This window comes from Varroa destructor, unplaced genomic scaffold (genome assembly GCF_002443255.2).
Source record: "Varroa destructor unplaced genomic scaffold, Vdes_3.0 BEIS01000005.1, whole genome shotgun sequence".
NCBI classification, from domain to species: Eukaryota; Metazoa; Arthropoda; class Arachnida; order Mesostigmata; family Varroidae; genus Varroa; species Varroa destructor.
In genome coordinates this window covers 7,876,726-7,887,875 of record NW_019211458.1, presented here as the reverse complement: position 1 = coordinate 7,887,875, position 11,150 = coordinate 7,876,726, and the positions used below count along the sequence as shown (strand labels likewise).

Here is an 11,150-nt window from a genome sequence, read left to right as displayed (position 1 = left end):
TGTCTTGTGGCGGTAACCATAATAACAAATCGTACTAATGAGCTTATGTCAATATTTAGGTGAAATTGTTGTACTGTTAACGTTATTTCTACATATTGGTTTTTAAAAGACAACAATAATATTACTTGTACGGTAATCGTGACAAATAAAGCAAAGATGTATTATTATTATTATTATAGACAGAATGACAGCACCCCCCAGAAGAAACCAAATTAATTATATCTATGTAAGCACATCGCAAGCTATCCTAAATCGTGACCCGGGTTGAATGTCGGAGTTGATGCTAGTGAACCCAGCATTATTTGATATACATAGCTCTTATGCAATCGACAAATGCACAGAGACTCTATTACAAACGTATATGCAGTGCTCTCTTTACGACCACCCTTCTCACGTGTTTACTGCAGTAAGCAGTCAACGAAAGCACAGCTGCCCTCTGATCGGCCATTACAGTTAGTTCCTCAATCAGATTAAATCAGAGTATTACACGGACCAGCAGTAAACTTTCCGATTTGGGGGTGGGGGGCAATCTCTAACTAGACTAGTCCAATAGGGAGTTTCTACAAAGGTAAATCAGGAAAACGTGCATCAACACTAAATCAGAGCCTGGTGAAAGGTAATTCGAGGTCCTAAGGTTCACGTTGTCGTCGTTATTATAGCGGCTTGAGCGACTGCTACGTTGGTTTACTGGACTATCAATAGGGGTTACGCGGGATTGACTAAGTGACAGTTCCCTGCTTTAACTCGTGGGCTCCCTGGGGAACTCTGCCTGGAAGAATTAGCAGTCGTGGACGGTAACTGATTAATTCTGAGTTGGCTCATAGGAAATGCTAGAAAAAGGAGTCTTCGCTTCTCGGGATACTTCGTTCGCGCATACATGATAGACGAATACATACGTCAGAAACCATTACGTATGCGAATGTACTTAATAAAGAACGATGAGAGATGACTCAGCGATCGAGCAAGGATTCATGACCATTTGTTCAATCATCGATGTAAGAGATATAATTAAAATATGACGTAAACGTCTCTTTTGATCATGCGACTCTCTTCGTCAGGCTGCGTGCCAGTATGTTTTACGTTGCGGTATTGTGTTATCGACCAGGATATCTGAAAGTGGATTAGTCTGAGTTCTAGTGTCTAGGGCCAAATGCGTGTCGCGCTCTTTAACAGAATGATACAAAGTGTCGGCAATGTTTGGCTTCTGTTGTGCCAGACAGCGGTTTAACCTTGGCTCACTCCTCATATCAAGTTGCCTTTTAGAGCTCTGCTACCTTCCACTCACTGTACGACCAATGGCCCTCTCTCCAGTCACAGCTCTCGTCACAACGATATTTCAAAGTATGACATTTATACATTACAGCCCTAAACTTAGCAGGTATGGATTTACTAGCTCAGGCCTTTTCTTCTAATCAGGTAGTATCCAAGAGGTGTACTAATTAAAATATATTTTTCTAGATTTTTATTCGTTAACTCATATTTGTTAAATGTCAAACAGTTAAGAAAACTTTGACCTATGGTTGAAATCTCATATTTGTTAGGGAAATCTTATCTAAACATATAGCACCGTGTCCGCTAGTATGCGAGAAATTTCACAATAAATCCAAAAATTTTTGAATCTATCGACGTTTCTCGTCCAGGCGATCCAGCGATCATTTAGAAAGCATTTTCCTTTCTCTATATTAGATATTTTTATATGCGACCCAGCTAATTGGATTCCAGTTCACTTCGACATTTGTTGTTTACTAGGTCTTTAGCTAAAGAGAGAAATCGATAGATGTATTGCATATTTAATAGATCAAGCAAGATTCATATGTCGAGTTTGTAGGTACACACAGAAACGGAAACACTGAGGAGGCCCCCAGATTGCTCTACGAGGCCAAATACTGAATGAGAGTTGAACGCCTGTTTAGTGTCGATGTTTATTATCACAAAAAGTCTGAACCGTTTTTCTTTCAAATGAAAATAACATCTGCCTTTAATCTCCGCGAGTCAGCCTAGTGCTACAGATAGCTGCCAATGAGTTGTATTACTGTTACCGTTCGAAGAGTATCTGTTTCCCCTTCAGGTAAATCTCGTCGCCCTATGGTGTGCTTCGCTTATCAATCAGGCCTGAAGCTTTTTTTCTACTGATTATTACTTTCTAGAAGTAGTAAAATATCGTTTGCATGTTCAGGCTGTTAATACGCTGTTACTTAGTTTTGTAGACCTCCTCAAATATATGATGTAGTCCAGCGCGGTTAAATCGAACAGTATGCTTGATAGGTGTAATGGGGGTGATATTTTATTATCGTACCTGATTTGTTCTCCTTGGATCGTGTTGTGCTCCTACCAAACTTTCGTAAAATTCCGCACCATTTGTTTTCTTGCATCACCTAGCTGTGCAGATAGAAGTACATGCGATATATTTTTGCAACTTCATCGTAGCACATACTCCTGAGGCATAGATTAGTTCGCCCCCTCCTGCACCCTTCTCACCTAATGAACTAATTGTCGCTTTGTTCCGCTACTATCTCAGCAGGCTAAGCTCTTCAAAATGAATTCCTTGAACCGTCAGTACTATCCTCTGTACCTGCTACAGGTAATTTTTAAAATCATTTGCATCATCAGGTTGTAGTATCATCATGTGATCTCCATTTCCGCACTAACTGTCCCAACGATTTATAGGTCTCGTTCGAGAAGATACAACATTTGCATCCTTAATAAGCAAAAGTTTGAACCCCGCTGATAATTTACATGCTTTCCTTTCATACACTAGTTTTAACAAGTAGTTATAGGTTTATTATTTATATATCTTGTACAATGTAATCTATAGTAGTATTTCTCGTAGAAGATCTCCCCAGTCCTCAACTGCTTGAGTTCGACGCGTTTTACATTGAAATTGTGCTTGATCGAATGTCATTACATCTTTAAAGGTTTCGATCTGCGGTGTCTTTCAGTGTTTTAGGCGATTGTTGATAGAATCGATATAGCACGGACACATGAATGTACGTGGGAGCGTCTCTACGAACAGCTTCTGTAGCTCTGCACACCAAATATCATCATTTGCAATCAAACTTGCAGGCGAAGGCAGATCGCGTAATGCCTTCAGGCAAGAAACGGCCGTTCATAATAGCATACATATAGGAAAGAAGTGAGAGCAACCTTCATTGCACCCCAACATCCGCTCAAAATGACTGATATATAAGTGTCTTCCGATTCGCAGCGGTGCCTCCCTATGGAGCTGAACGATCGAACGGCGTCAGACACGACTGGCACATTTTGTACTATCAAAAGAAAAAACGATGCCCCTAATATACGGTACAATTCAGACGGCACCTTCCGCATCAATTGCTTGGACCGATTTGTCTCTGATAGGACATTGAAGAAACATTGCTTCGTTCGTTTCGATGTCTCATGAAGTGTGCGATAGTGAAAATCATAGAGGGGCCAGGAATATTTCAAAAAGAACCAACGGAGGAACTCAAAAGAAACGGAAAAATGTATGGATTTATGCAGTAGAGACATTTTTGATGTCTGTAAAGTCCTAATACTGTTATATATAATCTATCAGGCGTCACGGGTGTGAATTTATCCGAATATAGGGATGTGTATTTAACAGCCGGGTGGCCACGTCAGCATGAATTTTTATAAGGTCGATGGGTTAGCTGAACTTATGCGTTATCCTTAACCCTAACGTACCTTAATTAGGACAAACAAAGACCAGTTAATCCAAGTTTCCCTGAAACTGCTACGTTTGGGGGGCAAACACACACCTCTCCAAAGAATCCATTGTTGTCTCTGCGACGATTGCTCGGAAATAGGAAGGCATTCATGTAAAGCTTTAGGGCATGACGTTTCGAGCAATGCTAGGCCGAAAGACATCATAAATCTATTTGTCGATTGTAGTCTCAGTAACCTAGGATAACTACATCGCAGCGACTAGAAAATGACCATTTAGTGCGTAGCTTTTGGCTGGGAACACGAACTGGAAACCTACGGACACTCGTAGTGTTTGAATCCTTTTTACAGAGGACCAAGATAGCCGTACGCAAATCTATTTTATAGATATAAATCGTTGACCAAAATATTGACTCATGTCGGTTGTTTCAGCGTCATTTAATCAATACTATAACATTATTTGTTTAAGTCATAATGTGTATAGGCGTTTTCTTGTTGCTCAACTAAGCTTTTACTACACACAGAGTCGCCTGACAGACGGAGGGTCTTCATTTGGTACCTATTGAAGTAGCAGGAGATACACGAACTACTGCAAGGAAAAACGGATTTAATTGTATAATACAAATGTAGTACGCGCGCCGTAATGCCACCTTCACAGCTGTTATAGTACTGTGTCGTAGTGCCGTAGCCTTAATATAGGTTTAAAGGGCAACATCCACAACAATGTTCTAGCAACAACATTTTAGTTTAGCAGTGCAAATCGATGACCTTTACTATTTGGACGTGTCTGCCGTTTGCTATATATACACCACATATATACAAATATATACAGAGATATTTCGAGAGGAGCTCTTCGTGTGAACAGTTTAGGGATTTATGATAATTTTTTTTTACTTACCAGCACTTTTTTTTTTCTTTGCCGATTGCGTAGTGCGCTTCTCGGGGCACTGCGAACAGATCTGATAACTTCAATCTTATTGTAAATTGTTCACATTACTGGCGGTATTGTTACAACGTCACAGGTCTATCTTTGTCAGTCTCCCGCGTTTTACGTCTTCCAACATGGTGCATTGATCCATTTTCGCTCAACGTTAGTCAGAACCGTGCTGAAATAATCGCTACACAAAGCTTACATCAGCACGAGCTGTTTGACCTATACCATGAACAGTACGATACTACAGATCTCTACGGTGTTACACGAGGCCTTATCATGTGAGGTTTTTAGGAAGAGGTGTTAGGATGGAGGCACGTGTTGGTCCCTGTCACAGAACTATGAAATAAAACGTAAAATATTGCCGACTATAAGCTGGTGCTTTTTACATTTTTATTTCGTGTACCCTAAGCCTAAGAAGCCCATCTTCCTTTTGATGTTTAGATCGAAAAGGATATATAGGGAAGAGAGACGGCGCAGACTCTAGAATTCACAACGCGGCGCGTCGCACTTCTCGTATCTGACGCTGCTGGACTCTGAAATCGTGCTTATATTTCTAGCAAGCCTGTTTTTCGCGCGTGGCTGAAGTGAGAGGTTACGTCTTATTCACAGTACATTAAATATGAGCCATTTGGCGGAAAGCTGCATTCAAGGAAATCGATCGACTACGAGCAAGAAATTGACGACTATATTTGTTTCGCAGGCTTCTTTTTAGCGTGGAATCTGGAAGGGACGAAAACTATTAACTATAGAAATGCAAACATATTTAATAAGTTAATTAAACATATTTCAATTATACACCTGTGTTATATTATACTCCGTAACATCGCTGTAGCACAGTACTACAGCAATCATAGGGACTATCGTGTCCTACCTGCAAATATATCGCAAAAATAAACCTGTTTTTTACTCAAATAGTTGACATATCTCCCACAACTTTAACAGATGTAAAATGAGAAACTTTCTATTTACAAGAAACTTTTTCTAGACTGTCAACGAACGTTTGGCTTGCTTGTCTTTAGAACTCAAAGCTGCGTTGCAAAACAGTAGAGATTTGAACATGCACACTTGAAACTTCAGTAATAACTACATATATAACAGTCTAGTAAACGTTTGAAATGAGTTGACACCACTGTTCGTCTTAAGTTATTTATATCTGCTATTAAATTATTTCCAATTATTATAATTACGTTGAAGAAGTTATTCGTGATTGCATTTTTTATGGCATGTAAACCCGAGCGTTCGGGTCCAAAAGATGAGTTCCACACATTTAATGTATTTTCAATTTATGTAGCAATAGAGGACGAAGTATAAACTTTGTGGCTAAAATTGAATTTATGCTGGGGTGCTACCAGGACGAGGCGGGTACAGCGGTGAATTCATAGTCGTTATGACCCCGTTTCGATTCCCAGTTGATACTTAAGCATTTTCTCGAACTGTTCTAGTAACAGCGCGTAGTAGGCAGAAAACTGGTTCTGGCTCCTCCATACTCGTAGTCAGGCCATAGTTATTCAGCTGTTTTCAGCATCTTGGTGGGAACAGAGGCAATTGATCGTCACATGATTATGCAGGTCTTCACTTAATACGTTGCCATGATGAGCAACGCGTCTTAGTTCGAGAACAAACATTTGTGCTAGAAATATTTTAATCCCCCAATGGGGAACGATAAGCGCATGGTGGGAACAATACGGAATTATAACGAATATTTCGAAATTATTTTCCTTTTTTTCCTGTTTTTTTCTCTCTAATAGTATTGCTGCCGATGACTCTTTTAGGCAAACTCGATGTAAGTTGAGTTGCAACTATAACGCACGAGGAGCTATTACCTATTCTTATAATGGGCTATTGCTAGAATGAAAAGTACAATATTGTAATGTCGGTACACTTGTATAGCTATAGCAGAAAAGGACCGTTGTGTTTTTGTCGCACTTATACGACACTTAAGCTGATGAGAAATTAATAATCCATTAGACATTCAAAGAAATACATAGAGAATTCAGTGATTGTCGTGTTAGTGATTTCTGCTTTGCTACGATATAATTTAAGTATTTCGACACTTATTTAGGTTAGTATTTACAAGCTGTAACACTCTCGACAGTTTCCAACGGTTGCCAACTCACGAAGTGAAGCAGATACTTCGATGCAGATCATCAGTCGACGGTGCGCCAGCTTGGCAATACACGCGTACAGGGTAAGATTTCGCGAGTAAAAAAAGAAACCCTGTAGGAACGCAGCTGCTCAATTTAAAGGTGGCAGCTCAGAAGCTCGAAAATAGCGAATTAATTGCTGTTTTTTTTTCTGACTTACGTGAAACTCTATATTATTATATTTCAAAGCTGTACTTGCATACGATAGACGATAAGAGGAGCTTTTCTAATCAATAGTCTTTCTACTGAATTAGAGTTCTGAAGAGACTGTCGGCTCGTTTTGCTGAGCTAAGGCTTTATTGCAAGTTATGTAGATAACCGGCTTTCCATGAATCAAACCAATGGTGCATGTACGACAGACGTAAAGAAAGTTATGTACGCAGGATACCATTGCCCTCTCTGAAGTCGTGTTCCTGTTCATAATCTGATAAGTCGTTATATGTTTTTTCTATTTTCTTGACTTACAGATAATAATAATAATAATAATAATAAATAGATATTCATATAATGATTGTGAAGAGTCGATAGTTGTGCATATGGTTATCGATTCTTTCTAGCAGTCCGAAGCTATTTACCGACAAGCGTAATAACAGGTTGCTACTGCAGCAATAAGGCTTTCTCGCGTAATGCCCTGAGGCAACAAGCAGTCGGGTAAACCCAAGTTACTCTCGCTGGGGACTGGATACCATCTTACCGTTTAGCTAGGTACCGTTTTTCGCAGACGGCTCCCAGCAGCAGCAATGGATGGTGATAACGTTGCTACTGTTGTTATTGCTAATGACGCTGCCGATTCGATGACGACAGTGGCGGTACTAATGAACGAGCCGTATCGATAGTCTCTTTGTTTACCGATCTATACAACGTATATAGTAGAGGTAGATATGTTTATCTAGCCCTTACTTACATATATCTTACATCTTTATGGATATAATAACATGCCACAGCTCAAAGCTTGCAGCTGTGTACGGTTACATCGATGGCTGGTGTTATTTGCTCGAACTACATATGACTATGTTTGTTTTTTTTTTTTATAAAAATGCAAACAATCGTTTGTTTCGCGAATTAGCAGGTACACTGTTAATAATATCAAATTGCAAAAATGTTTAATTTTCGTTTGTCTATTATATAGTTCTTGTAGTTGTGTGGTAGGGCCACCATTTGCAGTCAACTGTGACGTTACTGAGGCAAAGAAAAAACACCTGTAGTTATTTTAGGCAGATGTTGTCCGCCGTATAATGTTTTCGTATTCACGTACATTTCTATGCTAAGGTTTAGTTGAGAAGCAGTTCTGTTGTTGCTGTCGTCAGTGGCGTCCTTCATTCCTCCTTTTGCTAGGTCGATCCGCAGGGTCATCAGCAACCCCTCATTGCTACTCTTTCCTTCATTTAGCAAGCAACCCTCATTGGGAGAAGGTGCGCTCCCCACAGGACCCCTTTCCATCGTGCCTCTCTCATGGCCTCACGTGGTACAGGCGTGACTGTCCGCGCTTGCAGGATGCTCGGTCGGTCGAGAGGTGCAGTAGCGTTTGTCAGTGGAACCGCGAGTGCCTTGCGTGTGACTCACCCCACAGCCATCACCTGAAGGCAGTGGTGGCTGGCACTGAGTAGGCCCTATATAGCGTGCACTACGAGACGACGGCAAAAAACAGACATTCAAGCAAGCAAGCAAGCAAAAAATAAGCTAAAAACAAATGAATCAGTTGTAAATGTAAAGCGGAAGATAACTGTTCGAATATCTCTGCTGTGCCGCCGTCTCGTCAGGTTCACGTTTAACCTTCTTCTTCTTTTTCTCCTTGACGTTTACTGCATCTTCCTCTCAAGCAGCCAAATCTAACTGGCAATAGAGATAACATTGCACAATTGATCCTGATCGATCATGATCCATTGCCGTATCCGCCTTCGCCCTACGCTATTCTTCATGTTACATATACTACCTCTACAACTGAAGACACCATTCTACTTCTACTATTACAATTACTACTGGTATCATTACTACAAATGAAGTCTACCAGCATCCATTTTGACGCTAGCAAGTCACCACCAGCCTCACCAACGCAGCGTCTGCAGCGGAGTTCGAGCCGACAAAAAGTTGAAGCCAAGAAAATATCATGTGGCCGCAGCCGCAACGCGGCATCTCATCATACAATGTCTATGTAATATAACGTTGTTATTGCTGTTTGTGTTGCCGAAAAAAGCGTCACCGGTGTGTGTTGCTTCATCATAGAAAAAACAGAGTGCTACGATTATCCTATCAAAAGTTGTCCTGGATTACCCAACATCGCATTCTCAAGAGTAATCAAGAAGAATAAACGCCGATAACATCGATAGGATAGGATAGGATCATACCGCAACCGTCTTTGCCGCCTCCGTTCACAGTGAACGACTATGTTTTGGTCAAACAGAACACAAAAATTTACCCAATTGGGTAGTCATCTGTAACTCCTTACGTGATCCTCAAATATTGGGGAGCGCCGGACAACTTTCGACTCCGCTTGATGAAGTACATTTTTCGACAATAGAATGACCGAACTCGACCTTGATTTGAACCACGCTTGATAGCAAGATGAGCAGTTATCAATTTTGACAGACAAACATAGAAGCAAACGTAGGGCAGAGTACGTAGTGATATGAAAAGTATAAAAGTTGAAGAAAGCATTGTACACAAACCTACCATCGATCCAAGTATCTTCAACAAGTTTGCTTTGTTCTGGAGACCTAATGCAGTCCGCCTTTATTAACCATCCGTATAGTGCTATCCTTTATTTATTTTCGTACGTTGAAGGAAATCACCTAATGGTCTACCATTGACCATCAAGACCCTAAGGAAATTATGGTGAGCTACAGTGTTCCCCTCTTTCAACAGTAAATAGTATGTCGGCTGTATGCCTGACCGCTTTAGACTGTCCGATCAGACGCGAGCGTGATGATTCAGTAATTATTTGCCAAGCGACAACCATTTCTGGTAATTACATTATCACTGTATGCCATTATATACATATATCACGCGAAGCCGACGACCGTAATGGTCGCAATGTCAACTTTTCGAGATACCCTGCCAGGAATACAATAGCAGAAGTATCGACAAACTAGAACAGCAAAGACGTTGCCGTAGTGAATAACTTGCGTCGCAAGAAAGTTGCCTTAACACGTTCGGACCAGTTGCATCATACGCTAAACGTTGCAAAGATTGGAATCAATCTCGATTTTGGTCAGGCTAAAGAAGAACAAGATCAGTTTGTGTATGCAACAGTGTGAAGAATAGTAATCGGCTTAATACCATTTTTATCCCTTTTATGACGACCGTTTGCCTCGGGTGCTTTTCTGTTCAGCACAAACTGTCCTTCAACAATTTACTAATATTCAAATGAGCTACTGTGGCTCAATTCAAAACTAGCTACCATCTCAACTTAAACTAATTGCGCTTTACGTTCCCGTATCATTTTGGTAAGTGCTAACAAAACTATTACTAGATAGGCAAATCTAGTTATTTCGATATATTGCTGAAAGTAAATCTATCTATCTGTTTGCCTATTCGTATATCTATCGGGCGTAGTGCGGTCGAACTGGGCTAATTTTTTTTTGACGGTGTTAGACCCTCATTGTGGATTAAGATGCAAGTGCAGTGGATAAATGTTTCTATTCACGGGCTCCATTGATTCGGGCAAGTTGGCCGGTTTGTCGATTTACTCGATAACGGTTGAACGTTTCTCAAAGGACAATATTGTAAAGTGGATGATATCTCCTCAAGCTCTGCCTTACACCAGAGAGATGATTCGGCGATAAAAGTAAGATATAAAAATCTTACTTTTTACGATTTAACGCTAAAATTGCTACTTTCGCTGAAATTGTCAAGAATTGACAAAATATCACCCATAGCGATTTATTATTTTTATGACATGTGGCTACTTTTCGTGCGGCCCAGTTTCTTTCGTTTATAAGCAGGTGTAATTTATACTGAAAGATTGTCTATCTTCCTAAGTTCTAGGATTTTCGATTCTTTTGCTCATTTTTACTAGTGAGGCAGTAAAAGGCAAAAATTAATAAAATCTTTTCGACACATATATTACACTTCTTCGGAACAAAATCGAAGTGATCAGTCAATTTTCTGCAGCTAAGAAGGCTCGTCTTGGGTTATTTCTAATTTTATAACATCTAATATTAAGTAAAACAAAGGAAGCAAAATAGAAATGTATAATGTACGGGTTATGGAAGAGTGTAGCACAAACGGACCATTTAAACATTTGGAAAATATTGATCGATATTAGAAGTCAATTAAAGAAATGGTTGATCGCCAAACCAAATTCACCTGATACATGCTTTAATTATGGTTCGTCAAAGATATCTTCCTTTTAAAAAAACAAAAGTTAAATTTCTTCACTCCAGCAGTACGTGCACACTCTATCCACGCATTTG

At 40.0% G+C, this 11,150-nt stretch overlaps 1 protein-coding gene across 1 annotated transcript in view; it reads left to right on the top strand.

Moving 5' to 3' along the window:
- Positions 1–8,241: 8,241 nt before the first annotated feature.
- Positions 8,242–11,150, top strand: part of LOC111250771 (glutamate receptor ionotropic, kainate 2-like) — a 112,674-nt gene continuing 109,765 nt past the window's right edge. The window contains exon 1 of the mRNA XM_086991621.1: positions 8,242–10,181. The gene's annotated coding sequence lies outside the window, so the exon portion shown is untranslated. The remainder of the gene's footprint in view (positions 10,182–11,150) is intronic.